Below are 24136 nucleotides of genomic sequence, written 5' to 3'. Positions count from 1 at the left end.
ATAGGAAATCAGATTAAAACCAATTAACACATCATTCCCAAAACCAGATCATATTAAAGTGTCTCTCCTCAATGCCAGATGTTTAAACAATAATCTACCAGACCTCAATGCACTCCTGTATTTGGAAAATGTCTGAATTCTAAATATGTTTAGAAAAATGCATAGACCTAGCAGTCCTTACTAGAAATAAATATCATAGCAAATTCAAAAACAAACCACCCCGGTGGTCCACCACCATACATAATCAAAAAAGTGAGAAACTCCTTAAATTATTTATTACATCCAAAAATGCCTTTTCTCAATGATAGTATTACAAATATTGCAAAAAAAAAAAGAGAAAAAAAAAACTGCAGAACCCTGCTAGGACCACTAAAGGAGGTGATAAACTATGAAGCCAAAGATAATTATGAATCCTTCTTTAGCTATAGTAGAAAACTAAGAACAGTACCCTACACTGCTCAGAACTTATTTCTAATAATTCTGACCCAAAAGACATTGCTACTAAAATACTTATTCCATGGAATTTGACAGCATACCTGTTGCTTAATTATTGATGTTAAACATGCCCTTGCAAACACACTCTATTTAATTTAAGTTTACTTACTGGTTTTATCCCTGATGAGTGTTGCACTGCAGTGGTGATGCCTCTCCACAAGGGTGGAGTGGCCTTACAACCAATCTTGGTAATTACAGTCCCATCAGCCTTACAAACCTCATCTGCAAACTCATGAACATATTATAAACGATTTCATAAATTATGACATCAAGAATCTTGTTAAACTTGACCCCCAACAGTTTGGCTTTGTGAAGGGTAAAGCCATCCCATTTAATTTGGTAATCGTGAGGTGTATGTTGACCTGGCCAATATCTTTGACACCATCCCCCATACTGGCATCATGCAAAAATCGACACATGTGCGATAAGACAAATAGAAAACTGGCTGAAAGACACAACCCACGCAATGTGTTTTGCATGTGCCTCATCAGAAAGTATGAAAGTGACCAGTGGTATACCTCAGAGCTTGGCATGGGGACATCTCCTTTTAAATATTTACTTCTCAGATATCCAAGCAGTGAGTCAAGACCTCTGGCTAATAAAGTCTGCAGACAACTGCAAAGTGGGTGGTTTTTGTTATGTCACCAATGACATTCACATCTTTCAGAATGAACTCTCTCTCTCTCTCTCTCTCTCTATATATATATATATATATATATATATATATATATAGTAACCTCTTGGTGTATTAAAATGGGTAAGAAAATGAGAGCCAGCAGACTGTAACATAAATCATTTATTAGCTCCAAAGCATAAAGAGGAGACAAAGCAGACCGGTTTTGGGTGTAAAAATACAAAGCCTTCTTCAGTGCAGTAAAGACATATTCACTTCTTCTCCTTTTATAGGTTACCACTAAATGAGGCTCCAATTTAGTGAAGTAATTACTCAGTTAACCATTTAAAGATATTCATTAAGCCCTGGTGAAAACAGTGCCCCCAGTTTGGTGATCCATTTCTTCTCTTTGTTATTTAATATCGCATGCCAACCTGATTTATTTGTTCTCTGTCCAATAATTCTGTCTATCACAGTAAAAGTGAAGGATGCATTCTTATGTACCCCAATATGTTTGTATAAAGCATTTGTGAGCTTCTTGTGTCTGATGTCACTTAAATGTTCAGAGATTCTAAATTTTAAAGGCCTAGACATTTGTCCCACATAAAATGCAGAGCAACTGCAGGTTGCCAAATATATCACCCAGTCAGTCTGCTTGCGAAAAAGAAAATATCAGATACTTGCCCAATATTTTTGCTGCTGAACTGGCCTGTCTTCATCACCCTTCTGCAGTGAGTGCAATGGCTACAGGAAAAATATCCTTTGAGTTGGTCCCCCACAAGAGTGGTTTGTATAGAGTCACCTTTACTTCTCCAACCATGTTTATAATGATTTAAGAATGAGCCCAAATCCGTGCCTCTCCTGAAAGAGAAATGACATCCGTCATCCAGAAACTCACATATTTTGGTATCTGCCAAAAGTATGTTCCAATGTCTGCGGACACTATTGAGTAAGGCATCAGTGCTTCTACCATACGTAGTGACCAGTTAGATGGTTGAATCTTTGTCTTATCCCTATATGTTAAGAGATCCTGCCTGTCACGATTAGCCACCCAATGTCTGGCCTGAAAGATGTTCCCCATTTTGTAGCCTCTATTCCTGAATCTAGTGGGAAGGTCTTCTTGATATACCTGATAAGTATCATCACTTGAACATATACGTTTCATATGTCAAAATTGTGATTTTGGGATGTTTCTGCATATATATGTGGAGGGTGAAAGCTGGTAGCATGGAGAAGGGAATTATATTTGGGGTATTTGCGATACACTTATGATCATTGTTCCTAATAACTAAGACATCCAAAAAAGTGATCCTGTTGATATCGTAGGTAACAATAAAGTGTATACCCCATTTGTTGTCATTTAAGTATCCGACAAGCTCCGTAAGATAATAAGGATTCGATATCCATACTAATCAGCACTCATCCAGGTATCTCCTCCAAATATCAATCTCATCCAGATAGATATTATGTGAGTTGTCATAGATGTGCTGCTCCTCAATGTGGGCCATGAATAAGTCAGCATATATGGGAGCAAATGAGGCTTCCATGGCAGTGCCTTGTATTTGTAAGTAGCATTTGTTCTGGTAACAGAACACGTTCTTAGTAAGAACGTTTTCGGCTAAGCAAAGTAGAAAAGTGTTGAAACCTGGTTGGTACAACTCTGACTTGTATAACCAGTATTCTAATGCTTCCAGCCCCCCCAGTGAGGAATGTTGTTGTACAATGCAGAAACATCAAGGGTGCAGAGCAACTACCCTGGCTCAAGCTGCATCTCTGAGATAACTTTAAGGAATTCCATGGTGTCTTGAATATGAGCCCTAACCCATTTCAGAAGTGGTTTAAGATACTGTGTCAGAAACTGGGATAATGATTCCAAGATGGAGCCCCTACCTCAAACTATGGGCCTACCAGGTGGATTTTCCAGATTCTTGTGTATTTTGGGTAGAAAATATATGTATTGGCTAGGAGGGTCGGACACCGTGAGGGGATGTAATGTGTTGCCCATAATGATTCCCTCATTCTTGGCTGATGCCAAAAACTGGTCAATTTGTTTCTTGAAACCAGGAGTTGGGTCCAATGTCATATGAGCATAGTAACGACTATCAGTTAACTGTCTCATAGCTTCTGTGTTGTATTGGGTCCAATCCTGTACCACCACTGCCCTGCCTTTATCTGCTGACAGTATTGCCAAATCATGGTTAGTTTCAAGTTCATGGATAGCATCCATTTTGATCTTTGAGAGGTTGTTTGATTTGGCACGGAACTCCCTAAAGTTAAAGTGCAGATCTCTGAGAATGCAATTCTGAAACATTAATACGTTATGATGCATTGGTGGCATAAAATTAGATTTGTGGTAGCTGAATCCATCCTGCGAGTCAGGATTAGGTGCTGTTTGAAAAAATAATCTCAGGTTAAGTAGTCTACAAAATGAGGTAATATCTTGTGCAAATGCATCCTCAGGCACATAAAAGCCAGGTATAAAATTAAGACCTTTATTCAAAATTTTAACTTGGGTGGGTGACAAAGGAGTGGATGAAATGTTCAATACATTATTATGTTCTATTTCTGTACTATCAGTTTCAACAATCCTTCCATATTGTCCACTTTTGTGATGTTTCCTGCCACCCCCTCCTTTGCCTACCCCTAAAGGTATCAGTGTATTGCTTCGTTTAGAGGCTGGAGAATCTGAGGCATGCTATGCATCAGGCTCAAAGCTTGACGAGGATTCCTCACCAGAAGTATCATAACTGGATGAGGAAGGCTTTTTTAGAATGGACCGAGGTCTTTTCCTTTTAGCCACCTTTCTATGTGTATGCTCAAACCTGACGTGCCTATTGCTGGAAAAAGGATCCCCACCTTCATAGTCAGTTAGATCCCTATGAAACTTTTTCATTTTTCTGTCTTTCAGTTGCTGCTCCAGGGTTAGCAGATTCTGACTGAGTTTCTTAAGACAGGTGTTATAAGATTCCTGTCCTTCAAATTTCTGAATGTCAACACACATTTGTGTGATTTCTAATATATCTTTATCAATTGTTCTCTTGTAATGAGAGGCTAAGATTTCTACAAAGCTCATGGAGGTTCTTTGTTGCGCCACAGCCCATTTTTCTGTAAGGGTGGTATCGATATTTGGAACAAATGGCTGTATGCATACCCTCAACCCCCGTGGTGAAATGCCCTTAGTTAAATATGCCTTGAAAAGCTTGGAATCCCATACGTTGGTCCAAAGGGACCTCACACTCTTATTTAGTTTAGGAAACTTTGCTTCGCATGTATTTTCTAGGACCAAATCCTCTGGCCCATTTTGATTAACTGTATTACCAAGGCCAAAAATAGCCAAATCATCTCTATCCGAGGATAAACCCTGAAGCAGGTTAGTAAGATCCATTGGTGGTGATAATCAGCACAAAATAAATACTATTTGTCCCCTATTCTAACACAAGGTGTTGGAAATATGAGTATCCCAATTGAGATGATCAGGAAGCCTAAACTCAATCCAATGGTCAGGATAAAGTCATATACTATTATTTTTGTCATATAAAATAAAAAAAGGCAACCCTTGCAGCAATGCTATGTTCATGTACCAATCCAATATGGAATGATTGAGTGTGGACAATATTAGCCCCTGCTCCTCAATATGTTTATTCAAGCAGTACTAAGTCACGACACTCAATTAACAATGCCACACAAATCGATAACTCTACAGTTATATAGTGTCCATATAAAGAGACTTAGGACAATATTAGTCCCTGCTGTTGAGTCAATCTGAAAGTCAGTGACCTTTTTTCTAAAGCAGTGCTAAGCCCATAGTCGATATATCCATAATCTCCGCCATATTCAAAATCATGAACTATAATAGCCTTTGCCATTCATAGGTAATAGTTGCCATCCAAAAGAAATCCAGCCATGTATCAAGAAAGGCTAATAATAATAGTCATATAACCCACATCCGAATGTTAAATAGGTATTAATAATCAAATAAATTTGGCCCCACCAATATGAATGTACTTCCTGCCAAGGATTTTTGGCCCTCGGTATAGCTCGTTTATGGTAAGGATAAAAATCTTTATTGTATGATATCTGGAGACAAGGTCCCAAAGTGGGTCAAAATTCAATGGAGGAATCCAGTTGTAGTATATATGGATTTTGACAAGATGATGTACAAATGTAATATTGGGTGTAGACTCATAGGCATCACCTTTGAAAATTGATGATGATATAAAGTGCTTAGAACAAAGTGTAAACTATTAATACAGGTTCACTAATCTACATTCCCAAAGGCCAATAATGTTTGAGGTCAAAAAATAATATGCATGAATCAGAGATATTACTAAGAATGTGTTATAAATCCTATCATGAACAGTTAACTTATGCTTGTTATATAAGTATTATAGTCCTGTACCACATATAGTCATACAATAACAATTGTCCCTACAGCTGTTTAGACTGTTCCACTTTGATCATATAAACTAATACAATCAATTTTAGTGCATAGGATAAGAAAAAATGTTCCCAAAAGACAAAATATATACTGTATTAAGCTCAAAAACAGATTTGTAGAAAAAGGATCATGATTTATTAAATGTCCATAGCTGAAAATATCAATAATGAAACAAATTGCAAATATCAGCCTCACAAAACAGATTTCAAGTTCTTAAACTGTAAGTCCAAACCAATATAGTATTTGCAAAAGTGTTCTACTTGTTCGCCCATTAATAATTCGTAAATTAGGTTCCCATTGTTCATCCTGTACTCAAAAACAAACTATAACCAAGTCAAACAAAATGGCGACCATCCAACCCTGGTATACACTTGTTCATGTATATTTCATGAAGTTGAAGCAAAACACATTCCCCTATGTCATCCTGTACTCAAACATGAACTATAACCAAGTCCAACAAAATGGTGACCATTCGACCCTGGTATATTTGCTTATTCATGTATGTTTTGCGAATGTAAAACAAAACACATTCCACAAGGGCTTATAGAGTGGTTTCAGTATAATGTGTTAGCCATGCACCAAAATTATACAAAAGTCCCAAACACAAGCCTTGAATGAGCACCTCTAGTCTGTAAAATAGCACCCAATGCTTTGCGAAGATTCAAAACTGTTTGAAACAGCTTGATATGCAGAAAAGTGAAGTCAAAGTGGATTCCCTAATATAGACAAACCCACCTTATAGTTTCATAGTTTCATAGTATAGTACTAGGCTATCTGCCCTGGGGCATTTGTAAGCCTAGCCATAGTGATGTGGCTTTTGCCACCCCATGAAATGGTACAAAAATGTACAGAATAAATCTAGAATACTGTGCCTCTGTCTAGTAGTGACACAATGAAGGTCCCCTTATATAATAGAATTAGTTTACTGTGCCCCTGTCTAGCAGTGACACAGATGGGACCCCTGGGGTAAACTTTCGATCTCCCATCCACTCATCAAGATTTCTCTTGAAGAGAGTCAGTGAGGGGCTCTGCCTAATACGAACTGGGATCCTGTTCCAAAGCATGGGAAGCCTCTGAGTTATGAATCTATCCCTCCAGCATGTCCTATTCATACTTGTGCCGAGGTTTAAGTCTTTAGCTCTCGTGGTCCTGATGGATTTGGATTTTTTGAGGTGGAGCATGTCCATCAAATCCTGATTGGACATGGCCTTGTACATCAGGCAGAGATCACCTCTGAGCAGGCGGTATGCTACTGAATAGAGCTGAAGTTTCTTTAGTCTGGCGGAATAAGACATATGTTGGAGACCCTTGATCCTTTTGGTGAGGTACTTTTGTGATCTCTCCAGCTGTTGCAAGTGCCGGGTGAGGTACATACCAAATGGGGCATTGTACTCAATCATGGGTCTGATGTGGGAGGAATATAGGGGTACAATGACATCCTTGGATCTGGATGTGACTCCCTTCATGATGAGGTGTGCAAGGTAGAATGTTTTTCTAACCACTTTGGCAACGTGGGTGTCAAATGAGAGGTCGCTGTCTACTTGGGTCCCTAGGTCTCTGATTACTTTTTCCGTACTCAGTGGGTTTCTGTCTATGTGATAATTTGTAGGTACTTTGTTTTTTTCCAGAAGGGATGACTATACATTTTTTGGCATTTAGTTTAAGGCCGTGACTACAGCACCAGTTGTCCGTTTCAGTGAGGCCTTTTTGTAGGATGTGTGTGTCTGCTGGTGTATCGACTATGGCGCCTAGTTTGCAGTCATCTGCTAACTTTGTCAGCCACAGCCCTCCCATGTTTGCTTTAACATCTGAGAAATAAATGCCAAACAAGAGGGGTCCCAGGACAGATCCCTGTGGGACACCACTTGTGACTGGCTTTGAGTCTGACATTGCTCCAGCGATTTTAACTTTATGGGTTCTGTCCTTTAGCCAGTTTGCAACCCATCTAGTGACATAAGGGTTTACTTTTAAGCTGTTTAGCTTATCTATGATGCCTGAGTGGGGTATTGTGTCGAAGGCCTTAGCCAAGTCCAGGTATGCTGTATGGACTGCTTTGCCCTCATCAATGGCTCTAGTGACTGTTTCAAAAAAGTCAACCAGGTTTAAAAGGCAGGATCTGCCCTTCACAAAGCCGAACTAGGTGGGGTCAAGTGTCTGTAGGTCCCCTATGTCTCTGTTTATGAGTTCCATAATGATTCTTTCCATAGCTTTGCATACCAGGCTAGTTAAGCTTATGGGGCGGTAGTTTCCAGGGTCTGTAGAGGCACCCCCCTTGTGGAGTGGGACCACTGTTGCTGTACGCCAGTGTACAGGTACATATCCCGAAGTAAGGCTAAGGTTAAATAGCATTTTTATGTGTGGGTTTAGCTCCTCTTGGAATTCACGTAACACGCACCCCGGGATACCATCAGGACCCATTGATGCTGTGTTTTTTGCTTTGTTTAGGGCGGTTCTCACTTGGACATCTGAGATGACAGGGAGATTACATTCAGCTGGGATAAGTATTTCTTCTTTTGGGGGTGAAGGAGGCGAGAAATTTGCACTGAACCTGTCAGCCAGAATGTTAGCAATATCTGTGGGTGAGTATTATATTATATTATATAGATTTTCAAAAAAGCTATAGGTTGTAAAACTGTATTGTTTTCAAAGCTTACTGTTCAGACATCCAGTGTGACTTGCAAACAGCTCTTATATGTCCAAATGGTATATATTAGTTGCCACTTGTACAGTTATAGTTATAGAAGTGAAAATTCCTTTAATACATGCCCCAAACAAGCATAAGCTGACCCAAGAAATGGCGCCCAAGCTTCTATGAGTCCCAAACACTTTAAACAGATTATGAAGCAAAGTTATGTGAAAATGTGGATTCACTGATATTATTGAACCCACCTTATATTAATTGCCAAAATGGTTGTTCAGACCACTGTGATCCTCAGGAAGCCCATAGAAAATGAAGATGTTCATATGTAGACTGGAGACTGTGAGAATACCAGCTTACTTTTGCTGTTCAAGAGACCTGTTACAGCCCCTGTATATACAACACCCGATGTTGAGATACCGCAATATAGTCCTGAACCATGAAGGAAGGCATATAACATTGTTTAGACAAAAAAATGTTAGTTGAAATGGCATCCAAAATCCAAACTGGAAGGGATAAACCTTAAATCTTGAGCTTCAGCTAGTAGTATAACCCTAATAAATCCTCTTCAGGTATAGGTGTGCCTGATGCACAGCATGCCACAGACCAACAGCAGGGGAAGGAAGGGAACTCATCCATAGATAAGGCAGCCCCTGCAGGTACGGCAACTGCACAGCTCCAAAAAGACCTAGTAGCAGTAAGAAAATTAGAGCCAGCAGACTGTAGCATAAACCATTTATTAGCTCCAAAGCATAAAGAGGAGACAAAGCAGACCGTTTTCGGCTGTAAAAATACAAAGCCTTCTTCAGTGCAGTAAAGATATATTCACTTGTTCTCCTTTTATAGGTTACCACTAAATGAGGCTCCAACTTAGTGAATTAATTACTCAATTAACCATTTAAAAGTATTCATTAAGCCCTGGTGAAAACAGTGCCCCAAGCTGGATGATCCATTTCTTCTCTTTGTTATTTAATATCGCATGCCAACCTGATTTATTTGTTCTCTGTCCAATAATTCTATCACAGTAAAAGTGAAGGATGCATTCTTATGTACCCCAGTATGTTTGTATATAGCTGATTTATTTGTTCTCTGTCGAATAGTTCTGTCAAACACAGTAAAAGTGAAGGATGCATTCTTATGTAACCCAGTATGTTTGTATAAAGCAGTATAAAAAATGGGCTCATACTAAATGCTAAAAAGTGTAGTAGCATCCTTTTGGTAGACAACCCCTCCCCTCATCATACTATATAGACAGTACACAACCACCAAACAAAATTACTTTCAGGGACCTAGGTATTTAGGTTGTAAGCTCACACTTTTATTTGACCATCTTGTGACAATGGCTGTTAGGAAATCCATTTATTTAGCCCAACTAATTGCCAACGGATTATCATCAAGGTCTAAAGAGGTAATGATGTCCTTATATTCAGTATTGATCAGGCCAGTTCTCAAGTATGACATGCCCTTTGTGATGTATCTCACTAAACACATCAAACAGAAAGACACCAAAGTTTCCCAACCAAAAATATCACAAACCTAAAGTCCCTGGGCTACCAAGAGAGGCTGGAAGCTCTGTCTGTTTATTCATTGTCTTATAGACTTTTGAGAGGAGGTTTCCATCTTGGTTACCATGTCATTAGAGACCCAATAGTTCTGGACCCTCCGTTTCATTGCAAGTCCAATATCTCCACTAATGCTAGAAACTGAGACCCAAATCTTCACTAACAAGTAAATAAAACACAGTTTTATAACCCAGCACCTCACAAACCTCTGGAATAAACTTCCCCAACATATTAAGCAGTGTGAGTCATTATCTTCCTTTAAACATAAAATAGTTGACTGGATGGGTATCCATGAATTTACTCTGGGATTAATTGGTGTGGCCTGAGGGAAGGTACTGTAAGGTGTGAAAAGTCATAAGATTCAGTAGCCTTGTAATAACTCTGAATCTATAAACACTATAACCAGACTAGAACCCTCATCAGCAGATAAACAGTACACAATGGAGAGATAGATTCATCACACAGTACCTCCCCCTTCTAAGGTGTAAACTTTATCTGCAGGTTAAACAATGAGATTCAATATCTTCCTTAAGATTAAGCCTTGGTAACTATATATGTGGTCTCAAATTTACCCCTGACTAACTAGCCTCATCCTCCTTGAGAAATAAGGTAAAAGGTGAGAGTGCATATTATAAAGTGTACATGGTCAATAAACTAAAGTAGCCTTTAAATGCCTATGAATCCTAAATCCTTCTAGCAAATTCTCAGATTCTATATCTGGTGACTTTCTGAAGCTACTGAAATAAGTCACCATGCTTCCATAACCATCGCAGTCTATCTCTTAAAAGAATCAAATCAGGTTTCCTGATTTTTTAGGACCAGTTTAAAGCTAGATTTACTTTGTCTTCCTCACATTTTTGGAAGTTTTACTTGAGTCATAGTGGCAGATTTAATACACAGGAAAGACTTGAATGTGTAGTTTGGCAGGAGTACCCTGACACTGCCATCATTGTTACAATTGTGAACACACTGGGTGACTAAAGTACATGTCTCTCCTTTACTATGATGTCCAGAAAGATGTTAGAGTAAAAAAAGCTAAACATTGATTTCTGTACTTTCAGATTTTATATTGTGTTGCAGATAAAAAAAAATGCAGGTTCCATTCTTTATTTGATACCTGCAAGTTCAAAAACTGTTGATGCCTTTTTTTTAGTATTGTTCTAAGAAAATATTTATTAAAGTCACCATTGTTCCACAGTTACTTTAAGCCATGTTATTCATTAACTGTAGTCCAAAGTTACCAGCTACCACAGTGTAACACAAACCCCAGGATTCAGCAAGCTTGGCACAGTGTGCAGGAATAGAGCAGGAGCTGCTGGAGGCAATATGGCTACCGAGAGATCCAGGAACAAGCTCCCGGGACGTGCACAAGCGCTCCTGCACTATTCCTGCACGAACACAGCTCCTGTATGCAAATTACCCCATTTACAGGTGAAAAACATGTAAATGAGGTGAATTTGCGATCCAGGAAGCTGGCAGCCGTCCATGTAGGACTAGTGTAACCTGCAGAAATGTACTCAGTTAGTAACAGAGTACATTTCTGCAAACTACAAAACGGAGCCATGACAGCTCTAAATAAAGGGTGTATATAATGTGTAAAGTATGTCAATAGCTAAATATATGGCCATTGGCATGGAAAATAGTTGCAAAAAAAAAAAAAAACTTTTATTTTTTTTGGCCGATTTCGACCGTTTAAGTATAGGGCAGTGGCGTGCAAACGGGATCGGCTGGAAAATAAAAGAAAAACCCTGAGAAAAGCTTTCCCTGCAAAATCACTATGTTGCCATTATAGTCAATGGCAGGCAGAAGACAACAAGGCCAGTGAATAGTGGTTGCTAAGGGGAAAGGCTCACTGTGAGACTTGTAACTAGGCATTAGCAGGCAATCCTATGCAAATGAGGAGAATAATACCGAATCACAGATTTTTCCTCATGGCTAACCTGCGCCCAACCTAAGAGCTAGCTGACATCATAGAGAGGTGTGTCAGGCATACTGTAAGCTTATTGGAACCCTGTGGCTCGGGTCAGCCCTAAGCTTAGCAGTGTCTGAAGCTGCCAAGCACACTTTACATTGCCTAAACAGGTGTGCACTCCACACAATATGTTTTAAACCAAAAAAAAAAAAGTAAACCAGGAAATGTATTTAACTGGGAAAGTCTGACTTGGAATGAAGCCAATTTTCAGCCAAGGCCCAGGGAGAAATGCTCCAGATGCATGTCTTTGTAATGTGGGAGGAAAACAGAGCACCCAGAGAAAACCCACACGAACACAGGGAGGATATACAGACTCCACACAGAAGGGACCACAGACAAAAATCAAACTGGAGAACTTCTTGCTGTGAGGCAACAATGCTACCACTGCACCACTGCATCCATCCTGCAGTGGAAATAGCCACTCTGTGCACATCTGGGCAATGGGAAAGGAAAACAGCAGTAGGATGGTAATCAAGGAGAACTAGCATAGCTGGCAGGTGAAATGTATCAGAATCAGCCAATTACACAGGCATCAGCCCAGCCCAGCCCAGCACACTACTATAAACTATCCAAACACCTTTCCCTCTGGTTTTTCCACAAACTCTACACCACCAGTGTACACAAACGGGGAAATTTTACCTAACAAAAGCAACAAAACAAAACGGGCTGCATTTGCTCTCATAAATCAACATGTGGAAGAGGCTGAGGATGGTAAATATGAGAATGCTGATGACCAACCCACAGTGAGGAGAAGAGTGTACAGACCCAGGGAAACCTATCAGGGGCTACATGAGCTGGAGATAGTGGAGCACTATAGGGTGGACAGGGACCTCCTACAGCAAATTGTTGAGCTGTGTCGGCCATGCCTCACACACAGAACCAACAGAGGGGAACCCATCCCAGTGGATACCAAGGTATGTGTAGGCCTAAGAATACTAGCCACAGGTACCTTCCAAAGGCCAACTGGGGATATCATGGGGATCTCACAGGCATCAGCATCCAGGATACTCCACCAGTTCCTGGATGCCATGTCAGCACATGCCGGTGAGCACATATATTTCCTCAACACCCATGAGGCATTGACCAGCAATATGCATCTCTTCCAACAAATAGCAGAATACCCTGAGGTATTGGGTGCTATAGACTGCATGAACATACACATCAAAGCACCACCCCATGAGGGGTGTAGAGTCTACATAAACCACAAGGGCTTCCCCTCCATCAACTGCCTGGTCATATGCAATGCTCAGGGCATTATAATGAATGTGTGTGCTGGCTGCCCTGGAAGCTATCACGACTCCCACATCTGGCATATGACACAGCTGTACCAGAGACTTGCCAATGGGGACATCCCATATGGTCACCTAGAAGGGGATCCTGGTTACCCACTGGAGCCGTGACTGATGACACCCATCAGAAATGCACACACACTTGAACAAAAACTCCATAATGAGGCACACGCACAGACCAGAATTATAATAGAGCATGTGTTTGGGATGCTCAAGTCACGGTTCCGGTGCCTGGGCATATCTAGTGGAGCCTTGCAGTACTCACCAGCTACATGTACCCAAATTGTCATCGTATGTGCCATGCTACACAATATGATCCTGCAGAAACAGCTGCAGCAGGAACAGCACGGGGCAGGGCCACACAGCACCCCAACCATTGCCAAGGCCTGCACAGGCACAGAGTGATTTGGAGGAGAAGCAACCTGAGTCTGCCCCAGTAGGCGGAAGGAGGCATGCCAAGTATGCCCAGGCCTTGGCAAAGAAGCTACACATAGCACATACACTGACACGGTAGGAACCCAGGGAATGACACCTCTCTCTGACTCGCACATACAGTAAAAGTGATGCCAAACATGACACTACCTGTGCTTAACCATGTATAGGGAGTGTACTATGTGCATCCAACATAGTCAGCCCTCCAGCACTATCCTCAGTACTGGCACAGCCACAAGATAAGTCACTCTCCCTATCAATTGCTGACTGGAGTAGTATGTTTTGTTATTTGTATCTATGGTATGGATTTGAACATGCAAGTGAATCGGGTGGCTGAATGGGATGCCAGCAGATAGTAAACACCTATATTGGAAGCATGAAATCTGTAACAAATACTGGTGTCACCATAGTAGCCAGTACTAGACAAGGTGACAAAACCCACTGCAGGAAATGTGGTGGGCCAAATGTGTCCATAGGACACACACATGCCATTCAGTGAGGCTCGGATACCCAACAACAGTCTCAGCCATCAGGACAGGAGCAGACAAACACAAAGAAAGGTTGTGCTAAGGCCTCTGATTGATGGCTATGGAGAACAGCCCCTCTCCAGACCTACACAGACAGACTACAACAGGTCAGGCAGTGGGATATTAGTTCTGAAGGGTAAGAAGTCTGAAACTGAAATGTAGGTCAATAAAACCTAAGAACGGTAGTACACTGATATGCCTCTTGTCTGCATGATAGGTCAGAATACAGAATGAAATGGAGTACCTGAAATACCAGTACAGTCATAGCAAATGTGTACAGTTGTCAGGTGTGCCCCCCCCACACACAATCCTATGTAGAACTGTAGTAACATGTATGTGCAGGTATAATAACAGTGGAGCACAGATTACCTGAGCTGGTCAAAGTAGCAGGATAGATTGTAGCACATGTACAATATGCAGGGCTGTGTGTGTTAGGTTGGTGTGTGTTGTATATTGTGTGAGAGTGGTCAGCATGTAGGCATGGTGGGTTTTGTCCTGGTGGCCATTGGCCAGTACTGCCGATGACAGGGCCAAGTTCTCACAACTGCAGTGCCAAACACAATGCATCCCAGTAAGACATATTCCAGCAGTAAGCCATAGTAATTGTTCGGATGTAATATCTGTCACCATCTGAAAGATGGAGATGGCATGAATATGGGCTCAAACATACAAACAGTACACAGGTGGCAGTACCCTAGACAGACCGTGTATAAAATGTTACTGTCAAATGGACACACCTTTGGAATTGTACATACAGGTTAGCAACACATTAGTTGGGTTTGTAGTATGGAATACCAATGTCATCTGGCCAAACACTGGCATACCACAAAGGTCACAGGTATGAATTATTGAGAAACTGCTGATGTCCCTGCACAAGACAGCATAAGTGAAATGCCCCACATATGTCTGGGAGTCAGCTGCAAGTAGCTTCCATAGCACACATGCACGCAGCTCACCCCACCATCAGCCACAGGTACCTCACAGGTCTTATCCCTGCTGTTGGGAATGAGTACAATATGACCCCCACCTCTGTATGGAAATAGCCACAGAATGTAACATGCTGAAGAGGTGTCCCATGCAGGTGTGTCCCTAGCTGTAAGCAGCACCCTGCCAGCATCCATACCACTGGATCAATAATGACAGAAACTATTGACATTAACACCTTGCACACCTACCCTGTCACCCCAGGGGAATATAGTGGCTTATAGCCTGGGACTGTAGGAGTGACTCAATGCAATGGCCTGCTACAAGTGGCCTGCATCACTACCAAATGCTCTACAGTCCTCTGGCAAAGGCCTGTGTCTCACCCGTACTACCATTGTATGTTATCTTATGGACTCCCAAATGACAACATAACACAGTCCACAGAACCCAAATCCAAAGTCATGTCGACAAATCCGAGTAACATGTCCACCATGTCCTACTGCATGAGCTGTGGACCAACCCCAAAATACTGCTGGGATGAAGTGATAACTATAGGAAACTTATCAGATAATATTTGCATAATGTTTGGAAGAGGATAGAATAACAGAGGGGGGGAGGAGCATGGATGCCAAGGAGTGTGTGAAGTTTGAAACTCAGCCGTGTACACATACTATCCATGCCTGCAAGCATGGGAATGGGTGACTACAAACCTGCTTGTAAGCCACAATGTGAAGGGATAATGACCAGAAATATGAGCCCTGCCTGTAGGTAACCTGTGTGAATCTGTACATCTGTGAGGTATGGCCAGAGTAGGATATGGCCATACTGTCACGTCGATGGATGTACAAGCATGGGATCCTCAGCCACCACTCTACCAAGGTACTGAACCATTTACACAGACCCATCAGCAAGTGTCTGAAGCTTCCCCTCCAGAATAGCATGATTCTGCAAAAATATGTAGGCTGCAGACCACAATACTGGACACAGCTTAATTCACCCTGTGTTCCCCAGGAAATTACTGCAAGCAAATATGTATGCCTGACAGTAGCTGATGACATAAAACATCACAGTGTAAAACAGTACATGTGTTGGAATATCTCTGCTAACAGCAAAACCATGTAGCAGAAGTAGCACAGACAGAATTACTTACAGTAACCCGCTATCCTTTGCCCATTTTGATCCCATATTGTCAACCGATGTACAGATATCCAACAGAAACAGGTTGCTAGCTGTAGGTGTAGAACACAAAAGCCTGCACTGGAGTACAACCTACCTGGAATAGATTCACACATTCAATACAGAAGGTCATACTGGGCATGCTCCTACAGTTAGAGAAACAAAGCCTATGTCTGACAGCAAAATAATGAAAGGTCATACTGGGCATGCTCCCACACTTACAGAAATGATGAAGCCCATGTCTGGCAACAACAGTATATATCTGACAGTCACAGATGTTTGTGCACACACTCCACATTGCACACCAGTCATGCTTTGCACACACACATTGGATAGGAATACACACATATATCCAAGGACAACACACTATAATAGGCCAAACTTACACATACATAGATGTGTGGAAGAGAGTGACAGACTGTGACAAAGAGCCTCCCATCATGAGGCCTGTCCCACCAGCACACATCCAATTGGCTAAAACCACATGATGTGAAAATGTCAATCACTGTAGACATTTGCCTCTGGTATCCCTCAGCACTTTAGTGTCTGTGGTGCTTGTGATAACTGTGTAACATGACTGTACAAGTCATATTCATCTAGCAGTTGTATACATGTACCTGTTAAATTTAAACCTGTGTGTCTGCTTCCAGATGAATGGTTTGTGGCCCATGCACACACACTGCACTCATCATTGCCCTACTTTGGCAGGGCTGCTGATGTCATTCACTTTGAAATACACCTTTGGGAAAAGAGTAGCCCAGTAAGCTCTGTAGCATGTCCTATAACTGTGTAATGCTGTATTGTGATGTACAAGTCATGTAGGAGATCTAATCCCAGACAAGGCAACTATGAAACTCTGTGTGTGTGTGTTTGTTTGTCTGTGTATGGATCAATGCTTTTGAGGCCATTCACAGTCACTACAATTTCCATTGCCCTACTTTGGCAGGGCTGCTGATGTCATTCACTTTGAAATACACCTTTAGGGAAGGAGTAGCTCAGTAAGCTCTGTAGTGTGTGCTATAACTGTGTAATGCTGTAGTGTGATGTACTAGTTAGGTAGGTCTAAGTCCAGACATGGCAACTGTGAAACTCTGTGTGTATAGGGATCATTGCTTTTGTGGCCATTCATAGTCACTAGGCACTCCTAAAAATGGAGAATATCGATATCTGTGCAGTAACAGAGACCTAATCCAAGGCTCCAGAGAGTACCCCTGCAATACCAGGTACAGCTCTTACCACACCTGTCAGCCACCAAATGAGGACCAAAGCACTAAAGGTGGAGGAGTGTCCATATTCACCAAGGATATTCAGACCACCAGGCTACTTGCCCAACACAATGCGTCTGAAATTCTCCCAGTGCAACTAACACTAGGTAATACTGCAATCCAAATTGTATAGCTTGCAACAGATCCCCCACCATGCGCAAGATTCCCACTAAACATATTGGAAAATATTAAGATACAACCAAACACCCTAATACTGGGTGATTTCAACTACCCTGCCATTAACTGAGAAAACTACTCATGTACCAACACCTGCGCCCAATGGTTCTTGGAAGCCATAATTTCCAATGCCCTGGATCAAGTAACCCATAGTCCCACTAGGGACTCCAATATCCTAGACCTGGTCATTACCAACATGGGAAATCGATGCTCCACACCTATGGTCACCCCATCGGTGGTCAGGTCTGCCCATAAGCTAATCACCCTTACCAGCCACATCCCACCCCCACACCCCAGTAAGGAAACCTCTGTAAAAAACATCTCCAAAGCCAACTTCATGTTACACATGTCAGACGTGACAAACGTCATGACACCCATGCAGACGGGAACTGAAAGGTCGGCTGCTGAATCCTACACTAAGGTACTGTATGAGCACATCCACTCATGCATGAATTGTGCCATCCCAAATAGAACCAAGATGCTACCTTCCAAGAAAAGGAAGCTAATGTGGTGGTCCCCTGCCATAAACAAACTTTACAACAAAAGGAAGAAACTGTTGGAGAAAAGCAGAAATTCCCAGAATGCAAAAAACTCCCTTACAAGCCTCAGTAAGAAGCTGAGATCCCTAATAAAATCTTCCAAAGCTAGTTACAAACATAATAAAGCCAAAGATTCCAAAGACAACCGCAAGCCGTTCCATAGCTATGTATTAATCTAAATGGCAATGCTCAGATCTGCTCTGAGCTACAACAGAATGGCATTAAATATACTGATCCAAAGGATATTGCCAATATCCTGGCAGATCGATTCAGTGCCAACTGCACCCCCCCTTCCACCCCCAAAAGGGACCATCTCAATACCGAAAGCTTGACATAATCTGGTAATAATGGCCACAAAGGTAAAAACCACACTCTCCAGAGCTAAGAAAACAGCATCCATGGGACCAGACAACATCCTGGGCTGTGTACTACATGAACTATAAAATGAACTGGCACCTCACCTACGTGCCATGTTTAATCATAGCCACACCTCAGGCTTCATGCCCACTGAGTGGCGCACAGCTACATTTATCCCAGTCCACAAGGGGGATCTACCTTGGATCCTGAGAACTACTGCCCCAACAGTCTGATGAGCCTGATCTGCAAGGCCATGAAATGTATTATCATGGAACTTATAAACAAAGACATTGGCAACCTGCAAACACTGGATCCCACCCAGGTTAGGTTTGTGAAGGGCCGATCATGTCTCCTGAACGTGATTGACATCTTTGAATCAGTCTCCAGAGCTGTGGATGAGGGTAAGACAGTTTGCACAGCCTATCCAGACCTTGCCAAGGCTTTCAACACCATCCCCTAGTCTGGAATCATAGATAAACATACTAAGCTGGCCATTAATCCCTACATCACTCGATGGGTTGCCAACTGCCGTACTGACATAACCCTCACTGTAAAAGTAGATGACTCCAAATCCTGCCCCAGACAAGTGACATTTGGAGTACCTCAGGGTTCAGTCCTGGGACCGCTCTTGTTTGGCATCTACTGCTCTGAAGTACAGGCCAACACTAAGGGACTCTGGCTAACAAAGGCCAAAGATGACTGCAAACTGGGAGCCAATATTGAATCCCCAAATTATGTGGATATTCTACAAAAGGGCCTTACAGAAAGAGATGATTGGTGCCAGAGCCATGGGCTCAAGCTCAATGCCAATAAATGTATAGTTATATCCTTTGGGAAGGAACATGTACCCATGAAGTACCACATAGGTGGCAGTACACTAAACACCAAAAGTGTGATAAGAGACACAGTAACCACATCACCACAACAGTCAGGAAATCCACTTATGTGGCACACCTCATCACTAAGGGCTTTTCATCCAGAAAAAAGGAGTTCATTGTCCCACTGTAGTCATCTCTCAGTAGACCCAATATAGAGTATAATATCCCATTTGGTATGTACCTCTCAAGACATCTGCAACAACTAGAAAGGTTTCAGAAATACCTCACTAAGAGAATCACAGGCCTAAAGCACATGCTCTATGCTGACCGTCTGAAAATCATCTGGCTATACTCTGTCACATATCATCTACTCAGAGATGATCTCTGCTCAACATACAGTGCCATGTCAAACCCAGAGCTGTTGGACATGCTACACTTAAAGAAATCCCAATCCCTCAGAGCCACATGCTCCAGGGATCCAAACCTTGTCATCACAATGAACAAAACATGGTAGAGGGATGGGTTCCTGACCCAGAGACTCCCCACACTCTAAAATAGACTGCCCATACATGTCAAGCAGAGTGCTTCTTTGGCCCTTTTCAAAAGGAACCTTGATGATTAGATGGGAGATAGAAAATTCACCCCAGGGATCACGTCAGTCGCCCTGCTTGACAGGGGTCCAGGGAAGTAAATATTGAGGGAAGAAATAGCCAGGGAATTGTCATGGCTAGGCTTGTATAGACTCTAGGGCCAAAAGCCTAGTACCAACCAATAAACCTATGAACCTATGAACTACACTTTCCATTGCCCTACCTTGGCAAGCCTGCTGATGTCATTCACTTTGAAATACACCTTTGGGGAAAACATAGCCCAGTAAGGTCTGTGGTGCATGCTATAACTGCATATTGCTGTAGTGTGATGTATTAGTTAGGTTGAGTTCTAATCCCAGACATGGCAACTATGAAACTCTGTGTGTGTTTGTTTGTCTGTGTAGGGATCAATGCTTTTGAGGCCATTCACAGTCACTACAACATCCTTTGGCCTACTTTGTCAGGTCTGCTGATGTCATGCACTTTGAAATACACCTTTGGGGAAGGAGTAGCCCAGTAAGTTCCATGGTGCATGCTATAACTGTGTAATGCTGTAGTGTGATGTACTAGTTAGGTAGGAGTTCTAATCCCAGATATGGCATCTGTAAAACTCTGTGTGTCTATGTTTGTTTGTCTGTGTAGGGATCAATGCTTTTGAGGCCATTCACAGTCACTACAACTTCCACTGGCCTACTTTGCCAGGCCTGCTGATTCACTTTGAAATACACCTTTGGGAAGGGAGTAGCCCAGTAAGCTCCATGGTATGTGCTATAACCGGGTAATGCTGTAGTGTGATGTACTAGTTAGGTAAAAGGTCTAATTCCAGGCAAGGTAACTATGAAACTCTGTGTGTGTTTGTTTATTTTTGTAGGAAGCAATGCTTTTGAGGCCATTCACAGTCACTACAACTTCTATTGGCCTACTTTGGCAGGCCTGCTGATGTCATTCACCTTGAAATACACCTTTGGGGAGCGAGTATCCCAGTAAGCTCCGTAGCGCGTGCTATAACTGTGTAATCCTATAGTTAGGTAGGAGTTCTAATCCCAGACATGGCAACTATGAGAATCTGTGTGTGTTTGCCATTAGTATTCTGTGTGGAGGTAGTTGTGAGTGTGTAATAACAAGACTCATTGTGGAGCAGGTTTTGTAAATTTCTTATATGGTGGGCCTATTATATGTCACAATGTCCACCTTACAAGGACAACAGATGTCAAACAGCAGAGAGGCTGGTGTAGACAATCCATACCCTTACATGTGACATCATGGATTGGGGAATAACATAGGCAACCCTTGTATTACCCAGAGAACACTCCACCTATGTCTCATACACAAACACACTTGTATAGCCAACAACCACTATGTTGGTAGTTCCCTACATATTGCCCACAGATAGTAACCATGGTGTGATTGCAGTGGACTACAGAGGACATGGCACCCTGTCCCATCCCTACAATAGGCAAATCATTGCATACAGTGATCCTTTGCTATGTTCCCCACTGGATGCCTGCAACAACTGTAGAGTCAGCAAATGTTACTCAAAAAGGAAATACCATGCCTTATACACATGACCTGTATGGACAGATGCCACTGACACCAGTGAACACCTGTATCATGCTGTCAATGTAGGTGCAGGGTCAACCTGGTTTTCATTGCCAGTTTTCGTCACATGAGGTGAGGAATGGCACATCAGATGATAACAATCTGTCCACACAACATGCCCAAGACACCCCAGGTACACTTCCACATGTCACAGAACATGCATGTGGGAAGTGTGCACATCTCAGACACTGTCCATGTTATGGAATATAGAACACATACATAGCAAGCATTGCACAGCACTGGCCACCCAGAATAGTAACCCAGATGAGTGGATGGTGAATACAATGCCCACCTGTGTGGGCCAATCCAGAGACTACACCCCTAAGCCACACTGCAGACCATTGTCATGTGGCCTGATGCCAAGGTATACCCTTCATCTCGCCTTGTAAAGCCTTCTGGCACAGTCAACCACTACACATCTGTGAAGCAATGCACCCATGCATGTCAGTACTGGCAAACCTGTGTGTGTGTGTGTGTGTGTGTGTGTGTGTGTGTGTGTGTGTGTGTGTGTGTGTGTGTGTGTGTGTGTGTGTGTGTGGAGTATAATGATTTGGATGCCATTCACACTTACTACAGCTCCCATTGGCCTACTGAAGCATGCCTTCTGATGTCACACACCTTGACATACCCTTTGCCCATATATCAGCCTAATAACTTCTGTGGTGCATGCGATACTTGTGTAATACTGTAGTTTAGCAAACTAGTTAGGAATTCTAATCCTGACCCTGACAACTGTGATAATGTGTGTGAGTAATGTGGCTGTGTCGTCCTTGACACCTGCTCTTGTGGGCAGGCACATGTACTACATCTACCTTATCCATCCTTTATCACTGTTGCTGATCTCACTCAGCATCAAATATACCTTTGGGCAGCTCTCTAGCATGTAAGCTTTGTGGTGCATGCAATAACTGCATAGAACTGTAATAGCAATACATAGTCAGGCAGGGGTTTAAAATTGCATACTAGTAAGTGTGTGACACAAACATGCTTAGCTTTTACTCTTCTACCCCATCCTTGTCTTACTTTGTCTCTGTCTGTCACTCTCACTCCCTCTCTGGTGAATGTGGAGAAGTACACCTGCTTTGCTTAGGCAGCAGCTTGCATTTTGTAAGTGATGCTCATGATCAGCTGATGGCCTGTGCATGAATTGCAGTCCCCAACTAGCTGATTGCATGTGGAACAGCTGTGGTAACATTCCCATAGCCAATTGCATGGAAACACACTCCTATAACTAGGAACATCATGTGGGTGTTGGCCCTTTTCTTTCATTATGAGCAGGGCTTCATGTCAGTGTTTGGCAAACAGCATCACAGATGGTAGTGGGATATACCGCTAACAACATACACTGTGGAGACAGGCCAACAAACAGGAGGGGGATGTTCCAGACATGACTACAGAATGTAAGTCTTGCTCTTCTGCATTTGAAGTAATGTTGGTTTAACAGGGTTTGTGTGGATATGGCTGGTCTACATGATTTAATACCTGTTATGACAGTGTTATGTGGTTGAGGAAACTCCCACCTGTAGGGCTATCTGCAGACTGGCCAGTATTTGGAGTCTTACGTGTGTTGTGTTTCTCACAGATTACCTATCTTTAGAACTGCAGAAGCATAGTCTGAGGATTGCAGTCAGTACATGGTGTCAGCCATGAGAGTTACTGACTTCATATCCCTCATAGGATATATGTCACAACAAACTCTGTTACCCCAGTAAATATATGAGGTTATCACAGCAATGTGTCAATATTGGCCCTGTGTTTGTGCCTCCAGCCACAACTCCATCAACCTTTCTACATATGTCATGCAGGAAGAGGTGCATATATTCAGTACACCATTATTTATTGACATCATACCTGATAACAAGCCAGTGAGATATCAGACTGCTAGACATGTTATGTATAGTAGGGGTTATATTTGAGGACAAAACCTGGACATTCTGTCATAGTGTGTACAGTAGTGAGGTCTGTGTACTTATGGTGATTGTTGACAGTGTGTGTACTGTGAATATGTACCTTGGCCTGTGTACAGACTGAGGTAGATGTCATTGTTCTTGGTCCTGTTCTATCTGATGTTACATGCTGCTCTAGTGTATGGTACCGTATCAGCTTACATGTGTGTAGGGCCAAACAAACACATGTCCCATACCACAGTCAGGCATCAGAATACACTGTGCATTGGCCCAGTATATGGATAGTTAGTGTGTGAGTGGCACATATGAGGATGGTGTTAGTCAGACAGTCCATATACACTGTAATATTAAGCTAGTTTACCATATGTGGCTGTGGCTGTGTTCACAATGGTTGTGGTTATGCACTTTCACACATGTGTCTGTTACTCAGTGCTGTGACATGCCTGTAGAGCCTGCTATATTTGCAGGTACATGTGTATTCCCCCATAAGAAATGTAGGCCAGTGTTGTGGCAGTCTGCCTGTAGTTTGCACAGTGCTTTGTGACATGCCTAGCAGCTCAGTGTACTTACCTAGTGTGATGTTATGTCCAGATATTTGTCAGATGTACTGCTGCTGAGCCACCATAACTGTTGTGTATTTCTGACAAAGCAGTGGGACGCTGTACAGATGTATGCCACTAACTAGTGGGTAGTATGTGGGCATGTGACTTCTGCACCACCGGTTATTATGTGTCAGGACAGACAGGAGTGTGTGAATGCATAAACTTTGTGGGCATATGTATTCCAGTATTTACATGATACACCCATTTACATGACTG

This window comes from Protopterus annectens, chromosome 2.part0 (genome assembly GCF_019279795.1).
Source record: "Protopterus annectens isolate FY-2018-M chromosome 2.part0, PAN1.0, whole genome shotgun sequence".
Classification (NCBI taxonomy): Eukaryota; Metazoa; Chordata; order Ceratodontiformes; family Protopteridae; genus Protopterus; species Protopterus annectens.
This window is presented reverse-complemented; position numbering follows the sequence as displayed.